The following is a 14957-nucleotide window of genomic DNA, read 5'->3' on the forward strand; positions in this document are numbered from 1 at the left end:
AATGAATAGGTGTTCTCTAGAGTGGTTTGCAATGGCTAAGAGAAAAATTGGCCAAGGATTTCTCAATCATAAGACTTTGTAACTGTTTGATGGGTGATTGAATCTGTCCAGAAGCCATTGCCTTCTGAAAAGAAAAAGAGTTAGTTTGCTATTTAAATCTGAGTTTTAAGGTATTTCAATACTACCTATTGGAGGGCAGGTGGTGGAACAATGACAAAACTAATGCACATAAAATAATTCCTGATGCATTTACTTTTTGTTGTGCATCTGGCATTTTTAATGTATTTTAATTAAGAGATTAAACAGAACAATACTGCTAAACTGAATGAAAATACTTTACTTTGTTTTATCAGTCCTTTTTCTCGGCTTTACCAACCAATTAAGATATGTGTAGCTTAATACATTTAAACATCTAATCAATTGGGGGAAATTTGCTTTAGGTGCATTAAATTTGTTTATCACTCAGCCACTTGCAGGAAGGTTATAAAATAATCAAATTGGTGAGAAGAAGTAACGTACGTGAGTTGAATCAATATTGTTGAAAATAACAACATTAACTGTGACATATTGAAACCAAAGGATAGAAATAGTTTAAAGACCATAAGGAAAAACGTTTCCATCAAATGTTTACTGTTAACAAGGGAAGCTTCATTCATGCATTTGTTTTCTTCAGAGTAGAATGGTGCAAAATACATTTGCCAGTTCTCTGTGAAACTTCATAAACTTAAGGTCATCAAAAACACTATTCTATCTGTCCTACCTCATAGCATCTCATCCACAAATTAACTTGCTGACTTCTACTAGCTACTACCTGAGCAATACCTTTCAGAAATTTTAAGCACTAGAGGACTTGCATTTTTGGTGAGGTGGGGAGGAAATAATGGAGATGATGAAATTGTGCTCAGCCAGATGATTGCAAATCTGTGGAATTCATTGCCACAGACAGCTGAGGAGGCCAAGTCATTGAGGGTATTTAAACAACTCACACAAAATGCTGAGGGAACTCAGCAGGCCAGGCAGCATCTATGGAAAAGAGAACAATCGATGTTTTGGGCTGACATCCTTCATCAGGACTGAAGAAAAAAAAAGATGAGGTCAGAGTAAGAAGGTGGGGCGAGGGGAGGAAGAAATATAAGGTGACAGGTGAAAGGGAGGGGTGAAGTAAAGAGCTGGGAAGTTTATTGGTGAAAGAGATACAGGGCTGGAGAAGGGGGAATCTGATAGGAGAGGACCATGGAAGAAAGAAAAGGGGAGGAGAGAGGTGATGAGCAGGTAAGGAGATAAGATAAGAGAGGGAAATGTGAATGGGGGAATGACAAAGGAGAGGGCTGGGGGCGTTACCGGAAGTTCAAGAAATCGATATTCATGTCATCAAGTTGGTAGCTACCCACACAGAACATAAGGTGTTGCTCCTCCAACCTGAGTGTGGCCTCATTGCGACAGTAGAGGAGACCATGGACTGACATGTTGGAGTGGGAAGTGGAATTAAAATGGGTGGCCTCTGGGAGATCTTGCTTTTTCTATCAGTGCTCAGTGAAGTGGTCTCCCAATCTGTGTTGGGTCTCACTGATATACAGGAGACGACAGCAGGAGTACTGGATGCAGTAGACGACCCCCACAGATTCACTGGGGAAGTGTCGCCTCACCTGGAAGGACTGTTTGGAACCCTGAATGGTAGTGAGGGAGGAGGGTTTTTATTCCACAACTAAGAAGATGTCCTTCTTCAAAGACAGAGGCTTCCTTTCCTCCACCATCAATGCTGCCCTCAACCACATCTCTTCCATTTCGTGTGTCTGCCTTACCCCACCCTCCCACCACCTCACCAGGGATAGGGTTGCTCTTGTCCTCACCTACCACCCCACAAGCCTCTACGTCCAGCACATAATTCTCGGTAGCTTCCGCCATCTCCTATGGGATCCACCACCAAACATATCTTTCCCTCCCCTCCACTTTCTGCTTTCCACACGGATTGCTTCCTATTCAACTTCCTTACCCATTCGTCCTTCCTGGCTCTATCCTTGCAAGCGGAACAGTGCTACACCTGCCCTTGTACCTCCTCCCTCACTACCATTCAGGGCCCCAAACAGTCCTTCTAGGTGAGGCAACACTTCACCCGTGAGTCTGTAGGGGTCATCTAATGTATATTGGCAAGACCTGATGCAGTTTGGAGACCACTTCATCGAACACCTACGCTCCATCTGCCAGAAAACGGGGTATCTCCTGGTGGCCAACAATTTTAATTCCATTTCCCATTCCTATTCCAACAGATTAGTCCATGGCCTTCTTTGCTGCTGTGATGAGGCTATGCTCAGGTTGAAGGAGGAACACATTATATTCCATAAGTGTAGCCCCCAATCTGATGGCATGAACACCAATTTCTCGAAATTCCGGTAATGTCCCCACCCTCTACTTCATCATTCCCTCTACTTCATCATTCCCTCTACTTCATCCCATTTCCCTCTCTCACCTTATCTGCTTACCTGCTCGTCACCTCCCTCTGGTGCTCCTCCCCCTTTTTTTTCTTCCATGGCCTTCTGTCCTCCCCTATCTGGAGGCTTGCTTAGCAGCCTCTGTGGCAGTCCTGATGGATCTTCCCTTTGCAGTCCCCATAATGCTAAGCGGAGAATAGGTTCTATACAGTGAGCTGCCAGCTAAACCTCTAGACCCCACCTCTGTAGGCTTGCATCATGTGCCCCACCCCTATCTTTGGCACGGCTCACCAGCTCTTGGCATTTGGCTTTTTCCGCTGGAACACCCCCTTAGTCTGGTCTTCTCAAGGCACTATCAGTTCTACCGTGACTTCCTGCTTTGAGGTTTCGAACAGAATGGCCAAGTCAGGCTTCAGGGATGATGATGCGATTAAGTCAGGGAACTTTAATTGCTTGCAAAGATTGGCTTTCAGTTGCCAGTCAGATGCCATTGTGAGCAAGCCAACTAATGATCTGGGTGGAAGCTGTTGTTGGTCTCCTGCTTTAACAAATGTAATGGACTTTCTGGGATGGTGCAGGTGCTTACTGTTGTTAATGGCTGAGGAGATACTTTCTGCAATAGCCTTCAGCATCTGGTCATGGCACCCGGGGTGGTGGCCTTCTCCCAGGACTTTTGGACAGGTGCTGAGGATGTGTTCCAGGGTCTCTCTGCTAGGCCAGAGAGAACATGATGGTGCCTCACTTTTGCCCCAAGCAAAAGATTCACTGGACTAGACAGGATGCCGTACGCAGCCTGGATCATGAACTTGGGGGTCTGCCTGCTAGATGTTGGACCAGAAGATCTTCTGCTTTAGTGCACCATCCCACCTTGTCCAAGCTTCATGCAGCACCATCCCTACCACCCTGGTGGCAGTTTGCATCTGTCCCTGCCTTAGGTCCTGCGAGGTGGGTTGTAGGGAAGCTGCCCAGCCCTGCCTGACCCGACCCCAGTATCCCTACCAGATCCCTGTGTCTCACGCATGACTCAGCCATCTCTATAGCACCCTGGACCTTCTACATCTTGCCTGTCCAGACATCAATGCCGGCTGTCTACACCTTGTGGTCACTGGAATCTCTGTACAGCAGCAATTCTCTTATATGGGAAACCATCAACTCCTCGTTCAGGCTACTGAAGGGAAGCTTCAGTTTATTCTTCTTCCTGTACAGAGCAATGCTGCTTAGCCTACATGGGAGGCTTGGCCATCTTTGAAGGTAGCCATTGATCTTTCTTTCAGGAGCCTCAACCGTTGACGTGGGTGCCTCAAATACTAGCATTGGCCAGAGGATTCAGGAGAGGATGCCATGTTGGTAGATCCAGGCCTTGAACTTGCCAGGTGAGCCTAACTTGTCCTCACTAGTGAGGCAGACTAGCACCTTGATAGTCTTCAGGATAGGCCACAGTTAAAGACCTTCCCCAGGTTCTTGACTGGTATCTCTGAGATGGATAGGATATCAATGCCATCCAAGGAGAAACAGAACTTATGTGAGCCTGGGTTTCTTTAACACCACAGAGCTGGGTTTCTCTGATTTAAAGCTCATCTTTGCTCATGTGATGATCCTCTCTAGCCCCAAAGAATCCACCTGCTGCCTGGGACAGATGTTGTGTCACTGTGAGGTCATCCAGGAAGGCTCAGATTGGGGCTGCCATACACCTGTCTCAGTCAGAGAGACTCTACACTCCTCTTCGGTTGCCTGAACCAGCATGTTCATTATCGGGGAGAAGACCACTGAGATTGTAAGATCATACAGTTAAAATACCCTTCTCAAGCCAGTGCCAGACTGATGTGTTCCTTCCTGAGGAGCTTCTCAATCTGAAGTTCCTGTAGTAGTCAAGGATGAGATCCTTTACATTCTTCAGAACATGATGTTGGTTCAGCACGATCTCCACCAGCTCATGTGATAATAACCCCGTATGTGTTGGCAAGGTCCACCCATAGTACGAGTAGGTCTCACTTTACTTTGCACACTTATCTGATCAGCCGGTAAACCACACCAGGCACTCTGGGAATCCCTCATTCCTGTACAAATGTATCAGTATCAGTGTAGCAAGTTTGAAGGAGGGACTCATTCAGGTGATGGGAAATGATACTGAAACCTATCTTCTTCTCCACACTGAGCAGTGAGATGTATGTAAACTGCTCAATGTCCTTAGAGTTCTTTCTGCGAATCCAGACTCCCTCGGCACACCTCCACTGATCTACAAGCTTTCCCCCATGTTGGATAACTCGAAGGATTTTCACAAGGAGTTGGAGGAGCTGAGGACAGTATTTGTACATCTTGTAGGTTAGTTTGCTGGGACCTGGGGCAGAGCTAGCTCCTGCTGCTCTGTCTACTTCCTGGATCTCCTTCCAGCTGGGCTCTTTGCCACTACACTCAACCACAGGAGGAGGACGATTTACTAGGGTGCTATGTGTCCTAGTTTTCACTTTCTCTCTGAGTCACTGAGGGAGTTCTGAAGGTGTAGATCCATCTCTTATTTGCAGCATGCTTGGTGCCTACTCTGTTTCTGTCCCAGTAGCTGCTTGGTGAATAAAGGCAGCTCGTTTCATGGCTGTCTATCTTCACCATCCTCTATTCCTTTCTGCCCTGCGCAGCGTCATACGTTTATTTTTGAGGATGTTACAGAGTTTGGCAAGTGGTGGCTTCTCTTCTTCACTTCTCTCCCGCCCCACCCCCCCCCCCTCCACCCCCCATACAGTTTAATCAGGGATTGGAGTTCTTGATGCAGATGAGTATTTTGGCCACCCTATGGTTCATCTTGTAGGGGGCTTTGCTGGCTTTCTTCTACACTAGGCCAAATCTCTCAGTAGCAAAGCTGACAATGATAGTTGACATGGTCAGGAGTCATCTTTCAACATCTCCCTTGGCAATTGTCTCAATGATATCAATTACATCCTCCTCAGACTGCAGTGGAGGCCACTTAACCTTCCAGTGATCAGCTACTCTGCCCGGACTAGGAGTTTCTGGCACTTAGAGGTTCTAGGCACCATGGGGTGACTCCTGCGTCTCACCAGGAGTGAATATTAAGCACTGAATTGCTTTCTATTGCTCCAGGCATTTCACCTTGGCTTGATGTACTTTTAGGCCACACAGGTTCTTGTGTCGTGTCCCAAATCCTTCCATGATTTCACTCCTTGCCAGTTCTTCAATGTTTTCCAGTCCTATAGTCTTCCAAAATTCAAATTCGTTTAACTCTATAGAGTTTAGTGTGTGCTCAAATTTAATTTGATACCTCTCAGTGGCTGACACTTCAGTTGCAAAGGGCTGACGACTTGGAATTTCTTTCCGAAGTTATCTACTTTTTTCCACAATGTTATCTCTTTAAAACCCATTTCTCAAGCCCTTGGTCACCTGCCAAATGTCTGTTCTGTGACTTGCCATACATTAGAATGCATCACTGATTATACCAACTTCTGTGTGGACTGCAATGTTCCAACAAGAACTGTCCTTTGTTATTCAAATAACAAGTCATGGGTGACAAAGGACATTAAGGACATCCTGAACACTAAAAAGAGGGCGTTTAGAGATGGAAATAGGGAGGAGCTGAGGACAATACAGAAGGACCTGAAAGCCAGGATCGGGGAGGCTAAAGACAGGTACAGGAGGAAGCTTGAGTGGAAACTCCAGCAGAACAACATGAGAGAGGTCTGGAGGGGGATGAGGACCATCACTGGGTTCCAGCAAACTAGCAACAGAGGAGCTGAAGGCAGTGTGGACAGGGCCAATGAACTTAACCTGTTCGTTAACAGATTTGACATTGTGGCTCCTGCCCATCCCCCACGAGCCATCTGTTGTCGGCCCCCAACCATCACATATTCCACTCTCCCCTCCTACCCCTCCTCACAGTCCCCCACCCTGCTCTCATGACTATACATCTTTCCCACACGAAACCACCATGGTGGGCTTCACGGCTGAACAGGTGAGAAGACAGCTGAAATGTCTCAACCCAAGCAAGGCTGCAGGACCGGATGGTGTCAGTACCAGGGTGCTCAAGGCCTGTGCCCCTCAGCTATGTGGAGTACTTCGCCATGTATTCAACCTGAGCCTGAGGCTCCGGAGGGTTCCTGTACTGTGGAAGACGTCCTGCCTCGTCCCTGTGCCGAAGACGCCGCACCCCAGCGGCCTCAATGACTACAGACCAGTGGCATTGACCTCCCACATCATGAAGACCCTGGAGAGACTTGTTCTGGAGCTGCTCCGACCTATGGTCAGGCCACACTTAGATCCCCTCCAGTTTGCCTACCAGCCCCGACTAGGAGTTGAGGATGCCATCGTCTACCTGCTGAACTGTGTCTACGCCCACCCAGACAAGCCAGCGAGCACTGTGAGGGTCATGTTTTTTGACTTCTCCAGTGTGTTCAACACCATCCTCCCTGCTCTGCTGGCGGAGAAGCTGACAGCGATGCAGGTAGCTGCTTCCCTGGTATCATGGATTCTTGATTACCTGACTGGCAGACCACAGTACGTGTGCTTGCAACACTGTGTGTCCGACAGAGTGATCAGCAGCACTGGGGCTCCACAGGGGACTGTCTTGTCTCCCTTTCCCTTCACCATTTACACCTCGGACTTCAACTACTGCACAGAGTCTTGTCATCTTCAGAAGTTTTCAGATGACTCTGCCATAGTTGGATGCATCAGCAAGGAAGATGAGGCTGAGTACAGGGCTACGGTAGGAAACTTTGTCACATGGTGTGAGCAGAATTCTCTGCATCTTAATGTGAAAAAGACTAAGGAGCTGGTGGTAGACCTGAGGAGAGCTAAGGTACCGGTGATCCCTGTTTCCATCCAGGGGGTCAGTGTGGACATGGTAGAGGATAACAAATACCTGGGGATATGAATTGACAATAAACTGGACTGGTCAAAGAACACTGAGGTTGTCAACAAGAAGGGTCAGAGCCGTCTCTATTTCCTGAGGAGACTGAAGTCCTTTAACATCTGCCGGATGATGCTGAGGATGTTCTACGAGTCTGTGGTTGCCAATGCTATCATGTTTGCTGTTGTGTGCTGGGGCAGCAGGCTAAGGGTAGCAGACGCCAACAGAATCAACAAACTCATTTGTAAGGCCAGTGATGTTATGAGGATGGAACTGGACTCTCTCACGGTGGTGTCTGAAAAGAGGATGCTGTCTAAGTTGCATGCCATCTTGGTCAATGTCTCCCATCCACTACATAATGTACTGGGTGGGCACAGGAGTACATTCAGCCGGAGATTCATTCCCCCGAGATGCAGCACAGAGCGTCATCGGAAGTCATTCCTGCCTGTGGCCATCAAACTTTACAACTCCTCCCTTGGAGGGTCAGACACCCTGAGCCGATAGGCTGGTCTTGGAATTGTTTCATAATTTACTGGCATAGTTTACATATTACTATTTAACTATTTATGGTTCTATTACTATTTATTATTTATGGTGCAACTGTAATGAAAACCAGTTTCCCCTGGGATCAATAAAGTATGACTATGACTACGACTATGACTATTATTTTCTGATTATACATTTCTAAGTCACATTGAGTCAAGTCTTTACTATGGTAAAACAATGTAAATTAAGATTGTTGTCACAGTACCACATTGGTTATGGTCAGCTGAATTCTTCATATGAATGATTACTTTATTATGAGTGGTATTGTTAGTGTTGTTTTTGATAGTGGGGCCTCTCTGAAGGGAACAGGGGCCCCTTCTGCATCTCAGTACAGTCCAAAAGTTTAGAAATCTGGGCGAATGTTTGCAAATGAAAGCCTTGGGCATTGTGAAAATTGAACTGATTCAGTATGTGGGGCCCTCTTAATGTATACCAGGTTTATTTTTGCAGAGTTTGACCTCCTGAATCTGACCATAGTAGCTAATTGTGGGGCTGAGGTGGAGGGTGTTGGGGTAGAGTGAAGAGGGTTCCTGCAGTCTTTGGGAGGACCTGGGATGAGTCATAAAAAAATTGAGCCCAATCAATTTTCAGGGCGCTGGGATTTGGATTTGGCAGTATTGGAGTAGAGATGAAAGGAGGTGAGGGAGTAGCTAAAGTAAACCTGATAGAGTGGGTTGCAGGAGAACGGAGCCTAAACAGATCTTGGCTCCTCGTGAAATATCGGGTGCTGCAGCTTTTTAGCCTCTGGATAATGCATCAGGTTATTTCCAGCACTGAATGGTAATGCCATCTCCAACATTCTCCCATCTTTATATGTTCTCATGAAAGGACATTCATCTGTAACTCCAAATCCTTTTCCACAGATGCTGCCTGTTTGCTGGGCATTTTCAGTATTTCTGCTTTTGTGCCTATTAGTACCTCAATAGTGCAGTTCTTGACTGGGATTTTTCGGCAGAAATTATTAAACATGAAAAACCCAAAGGACTGCATAGTCTTCTCATGTGCTTATTTCAAATGCCAGGGATATAAAATATATTTTTTCATTTATTTTATAATATTATAGCTTCTGCTTTAATCATATTTACCTATACCATGTTTAGCATTCTAAAATGTTTAAAAAAGATTTTATTTCCTTTTCAGTTTTGCAGCCAGTGAGAATTCTCTAAAGTGATTGGTTGCCTTACCACCTTGATGACATCATGGTTGTTGGGTGTCAGAGTCTATTTCAAACCATAGCTAGACAGCAGTAGGTGTTCATAAAGGCAAACAGAAAGGAATCCATGGTTAAAATCTTAAGCAATTTTCTTCCATTAGAATGATACTTTTGAACCAGTTTGATAATAAATTGAAGCTGGCCCAGATTGTTTAAAGTAAATTGTCAGTCCTTTAGTAATTCAATTCAAGCATTTTTTTGAGTGCCTTTTAACTGTTAGAGAAAGGAAATGTTTTCCCCATCAATCTGGACTGAATTGATTCTTGGTTGGATGAAAGAACATGATTCTAGCCTTGTCTGTCGCTCAGAGCTTTTCTTTTTCTTCCATCTGCTATTATTTCCAAATGAAGTATTCAACGTTAATAGATACCAGTATCCTGTCATGTGATAGGCTCTTTGTTACAGCCTATCTCTCAGTGATGGAAAATGTCAGAGTAGATTAAAGCAGATATTTCCTGCATGAGAAAGTTTCAAGGGCAGTTCTCAGGAGTTAGAGTTAGCTCGAACTCTGAAGCCAAATCATGAAGAAAACAGATTTCAGATCCAGTTTGCTGTTATGTTGTGTATTCATTCAAATTATCAATAATAGAAGATAAGAAATGTATTTGTAATGCAGTAAAGAAACAAGCTCTTCAGCCCAGCTCATCCATTTTGGTGAAGGTTCCATCTAAACTGGTCTTGTTGGCTGCATTTGGCCCACATCCCTCTAAAGCAGGGGTTCCCAACTAGGGGTTAAAGTTATACCGCTTGTTCCCCTTGGTTAATAGTAGGGGTCCTTGGTATAATAAAGGTTGGGAATCCATAGGCTAAACCTTTCCTATCTATGTACCTGTCCAAATGTCTTTTAAACATTGTTATTGTAAAGAAATTTAAAGGGATTAGTTATATATGTCACATGTACAGTGAAATGCGGTGTTTGCGGCAGTGACCGAGGACTGGCTGTGGGCATCTCGCAAATGTTGTTATGCTTCCAGCTCCAACATAGCTTGCACAAAACGAACTAACCTCTACATCTTTGAAATATGGGAGGAAACCAGAGCACCTGGAGGAAACTCACATTGTCACAGGGAGGACGAACAAACTTCTTTGAGACAGTGGAGGGAATTGAACCCCAATCGCTGGAGCTGTAAAGCTACACACCTGCCACTATACTACTGCACAGCCTAACGTTAATGTGTCATCCCTCCCCATGCTACTGTGCAGCCATCACGCTATCAACTGTCCAGCTCTTGGCTCCATCCATCCTCTTCCTGTCTTCTCCAATCATATTGGATCTACTCCTCCCCCTCCCACTTTCAAATCTCTTACTAGCTCTTCTTTCAGTTAGTCCTGACGAAGGGTCTCGGCCCGAAACGTCGACTGTACCGCTTCCTAGGGATGCTGCCTGGCCTGCTGCATCCACCAGCAACTTTGATGTGTTTTGCTTGAAATTCCAGCATCTGCAGATTTCCTCGTGTTTATGCTATCACATTCCACCTACACCAAGCACTTTCATTCCATATGCACACCACCTTCTGTGTGTAGAAGTTGCCTCTTGGGTCTGTTAGAAATCTTCCCCCTTTTAAATGCTAGTGACTGGGAGAGGGGCAGTTCCACTCATTATGTCAAGAATAAGGGACCTCAGGAAAGAAAGGGAAAATCCAATGAAGAAGGAATTCTCAAAATACTAGTTCTCGTAGAGGGATCAGAAGTGGAAAGGGTGAGCAACGTCAAGTTCCTGGGTGTCAGTATCTGTGAGGATCTCTCCTGGGCCCAACATATCAATGCAGCTACAAAGAAGGCATAACAGCAGCTTTATTTCATTAGGAGTTTGAGGAGATCTGGTATGTCACTAAAGACACTCACAAACTTCTATAAATGTACTGTAGAGAGCATCCTAACTGGCTGCATCACCAGCTGGTGTGGGGAGATTACTGCTCAGAATCGAAGTAAGCTGCAGAGAATTGTAAACTTTGTCAGCTCCACCTTGGGCGCCAGCCTCTGTAGTATCCGGGATGTCTTCAAGGAGCAATGCCGCAAAAAGGCAGCATAGATCATTAAGGAACCCCGGCACATAAGATGCATCTTGTTCTCATTGCTCCAATCAGGAAGGAAGTACAGAAGCCTGAAGGCACACACAGTGATTCAGGAACAGCTTCTTCCCCCCTGCCATCCGATTTCTGATTGAACATTGAACCCATGAACACTACCTCACTACTTTTTTATTTTTATTTTTGTCTTACTTAATTAATTAAAAAATTTCATATACTTATAATACTTATAAATATACTTATAATTCATGTTTTGTATTTTTTTCTATTATTATGTTTGCATTGTAGCGCTGACGCAAAGACAACAAATTTCATGACAGTTATTAAGCCTGATTCTGATTCTGATTCTGATTCTGACTCTGACAGTTGCACCATTCTAGGTAAAAGTACCAGCCAAGTTCTGCAGAACAGATTTGCAAATAACAGAGAGATAAATGATCATCTAAACTCCGTGCTGGCTTTTGTTGCATACTAAAGATGACTGGTAGAACTATGATACTTGAATATCTATGAGAACAGGTAGAGAGATTCTTGATGTAACACCTTGGAATCACTTTCAGAATACATCACTTTTCCCTCGCACTGCACTCAGATACCAACCTATGTTATGTGCTGACATCTGAGAGAAACTTTAATCTTCTGATTCACAGACAAAAGTGCAAATGCAGAGCCATAGTTGACACTTGGTAGATGATATTGGGAAGAGCTGTAATAATGTTTGACACTATGTTAAATGAGTCTCGATATTTTCAATATGTACCAAGACAGGTTTGCTGAATAATGATGTCATTGTGGATGGTGTTGCAGATTTTATACCAGTTACCTGTTAGCTAATTTAAGTTTGAATTACTGATCTTGAACACAGTAACATTCACCATCTGAAGCAGTCCAAATTATACCGCAGTGTAACTGGCCTGCCTCCAGTTCTTGTTCACTGAAATAATCATATCGCAACACTATACTTCTGATTTTTTATCATTCATTTGATTATGCAGATGTTTGTTTTCAAGGACTAGAGGGAATTTACAAGACTGAACTTTTCTGGAAGCATGAGATGTGGGAAGGGGCTAATAGGAAAAAGCACAAAACAATGGTAACAAAAGTGGAACAGATAAGCTTTTTATGTTACTTCTGTGTTGCTAAATTCTAATGTATGGGGGGGGGGCATTTATAACTGTTCCAGTGGAGTAAAGAACTAGGAAGAGATCGTGTGAAAGAGAGAAAGGAAACAATATTTTAAAAAATACATAAAGCTCAGGACCTCTGGTTGACTGGTGGAACTAGTCAATAACATGTATGAAATGCATCAATATAAGAAACTAAGTAATCAATTTGCACACAGCAAGCTCCCATGAGAAGTGACAGGGCAATGACCAGATCACTTATTTTCATGGTGCTGGATTGAAGGTCAAGTATTGTCCAGGTCACTGAAGAAAATGTTCTTGTTCATTGGAATAGTGAATTGTGATCTTTTATTTTCATCTGATAGTTTATGAGGCTTATTCTGACATTATATCTGAAATAAAGACTTTTTGATAAAGCAGTATTTCTTTGTCCTTTACTGCCAAGATGCTTGTGTCCAGGTACTTTGAAGCCCTATACGTCACAGCCGTGGAGAACAGCGGATCCATATTTCCTGGAACATACAATACCTTCTGGCACAAATTATGATGACAGGAGATTAAATACACTGGTGGCGGGATTGAGAGGGCAGGGGAGATTTTGGGGAAAGTGGTAGAAGCATTAGGGTTAATTAACACCAGCTATATTAAAGTCAGGTGAAGTGAAGACTAATTAGTTTCAACAGCAATATGTAAGATGCAAATAATTTCAAAGGTGTCTTAGAATGCATAAATTCATTAATCTGGCACAAAAGCTCCCAAGGCAAGTAATAACCAAGTTATAATGAGCAGGTCAGGATGTTCATTTAGCTCATTGGCAGCTAGGTGGCAGCAGAGATGCTACAATGGGCCACATCATCCCCTCATGAGTGTGAAACAATAAAATCACCAGAAAATGTTGGGAGGTGGGTGGGGGGTGTGTGGTATTCAGCAAGTTAGGTGGCATCTGTGGAGTGAGAGATAGAGTCAGTTTTTCAGTCTGATAATCTTTCATCGGAATTTCTACTGAGTTGAAGAATTGGCTCTGCTGCTCTCCAAACAGACATTGCATCTGGAGCAGAAATTCCAGTTTTGTGATTGGCCAGTTCTAACTGGAGGGATACTGCACTTCTTAAAACGAGCATTATATTTTTAGGTCACTGCAGCAAGCGCTGAGAGTCATTGAGGGGGTGAATAGGACTTAACCCAGGACAGGTAAGAATGTACCCCATATAGAATTTTCAGATTCTATACTGGAGGTTGTGCTGGATGAAAGGTGCCCTGAAGACCTTCTGATATTGAAGGCAATGGAAGGAAACAACAGTTGAGGTAATTGCCAGTAGCAAAATTGCAACTAAATTAGCTTAGGAATTTATATGATTTCAAATAAAGTGCGTGAAGAGTGTTAGGACATTGGTCTGTGGTATACCAGGGCCAACAGAAATTCCACCCCCTTGGTGCTCATTTATCAAGGATGATGGAGGAATCCAGTGCCAATATTTGACATTAAGAATTTGGAGCCACACTTCCCAAGTGTAATCAGTAGGTAACTCTTTTATATGTTTGCAGATCTGTCCATCATGCAGCACTTGAAGATGGAGATTTTGGCTTCCATTGAAGCAGAAACAGAAATCTGGGATGTGCAGTGCAAGTTTACTGCCATGCCTGCTTGGACTGCTATGATCGAAGCTTCAGGCCGGTGTTCAATGGGGCTTGCAGGAGGAATGCAGGGAGTTGGTGAATGAGGGAAAGTGGCACTGTTGCTTATTGGAAGCACCATCTGCTAAGTTGGACATGGACAACCAGACCAGAAGGTGGCTGTCAAAGCTTCCAGTCCTCTGGTTCTATGGCTGCTCAACACGCAGCTGGAGCCAAAGGCCGAACCTTCATAATGATGAGAATATGCAGTGTTCATGCTGCCACTTCAGTGAGGAGTTCTTCATGGATAGAGTGATTCTGATGTGGCCCTTGACAATACTGTTATTACGCTGTCATTTTGATCACGGTGCTTATTTCAGTAACTGATACTGTAGCATAGATGCCTTGTGCATTATTTGTCTGAGGTTCTCTAACAATCCTGGGTAAATATGGCTTTCCCTCCCCCGAGTGCTTCCTTCTTGAGGCAGTGTGCACGCTCTCTCCTGATTCTCCAAGTATTTTGAACTCTTCTGGGAATGGCCACTGAATCACGTGTGTCTCAGAGCCACTAGTTTCTGAAGAAGCCTAGAACTCAAGGCAACCTTCTTCATCTCAGCATACACCATTCCTTGTGGACTGAGCAACTTGAAAAGTGCCTGGAAACTTCAATCAAAAGTTGAATCAAAGCATGGTCCAGTAGAAATCAATGGATAGCTAACTTGCAAATTGTTTATAATCCTTTTAAATAATTCTATTGTTGGAACGCATATTACCACCTGCTGAGTGTGCATTCAGTTGTGAAAGGTTAACATGAAACATCAGCTATGCCAATGAAATCCAGTATGCCATTGCTAATGTGAAATTGGTGCCAATGCCTTTCCAGAGCATCTGTCACATGTTGAACTATAATTGTGGGAACGTGTGCTTTGAAAACTATATCTATTGTATGGCCTGATCCTCAGAAAAACAAGATGATATGGAAACCAAAACAGAAAAAAAATCAAAACTTAAGTAAATTGCTCAGCAGTGGATACTTATGCATGCTAATATTACATGATTGTTTTTACATATACAAGCTAAAGTTGTTGAACTTTGCCAGAGGTTTTATTTATTCCCGTGTTATTTAGAACAGCTGTAATCAATTAAAAG

This window comes from Mobula birostris, chromosome 5 (genome assembly GCF_030028105.1).
Source record: "Mobula birostris isolate sMobBir1 chromosome 5, sMobBir1.hap1, whole genome shotgun sequence".
Lineage (NCBI taxonomy): Eukaryota > Metazoa > Chordata > Chondrichthyes > Myliobatiformes > Myliobatidae > Mobula > Mobula birostris.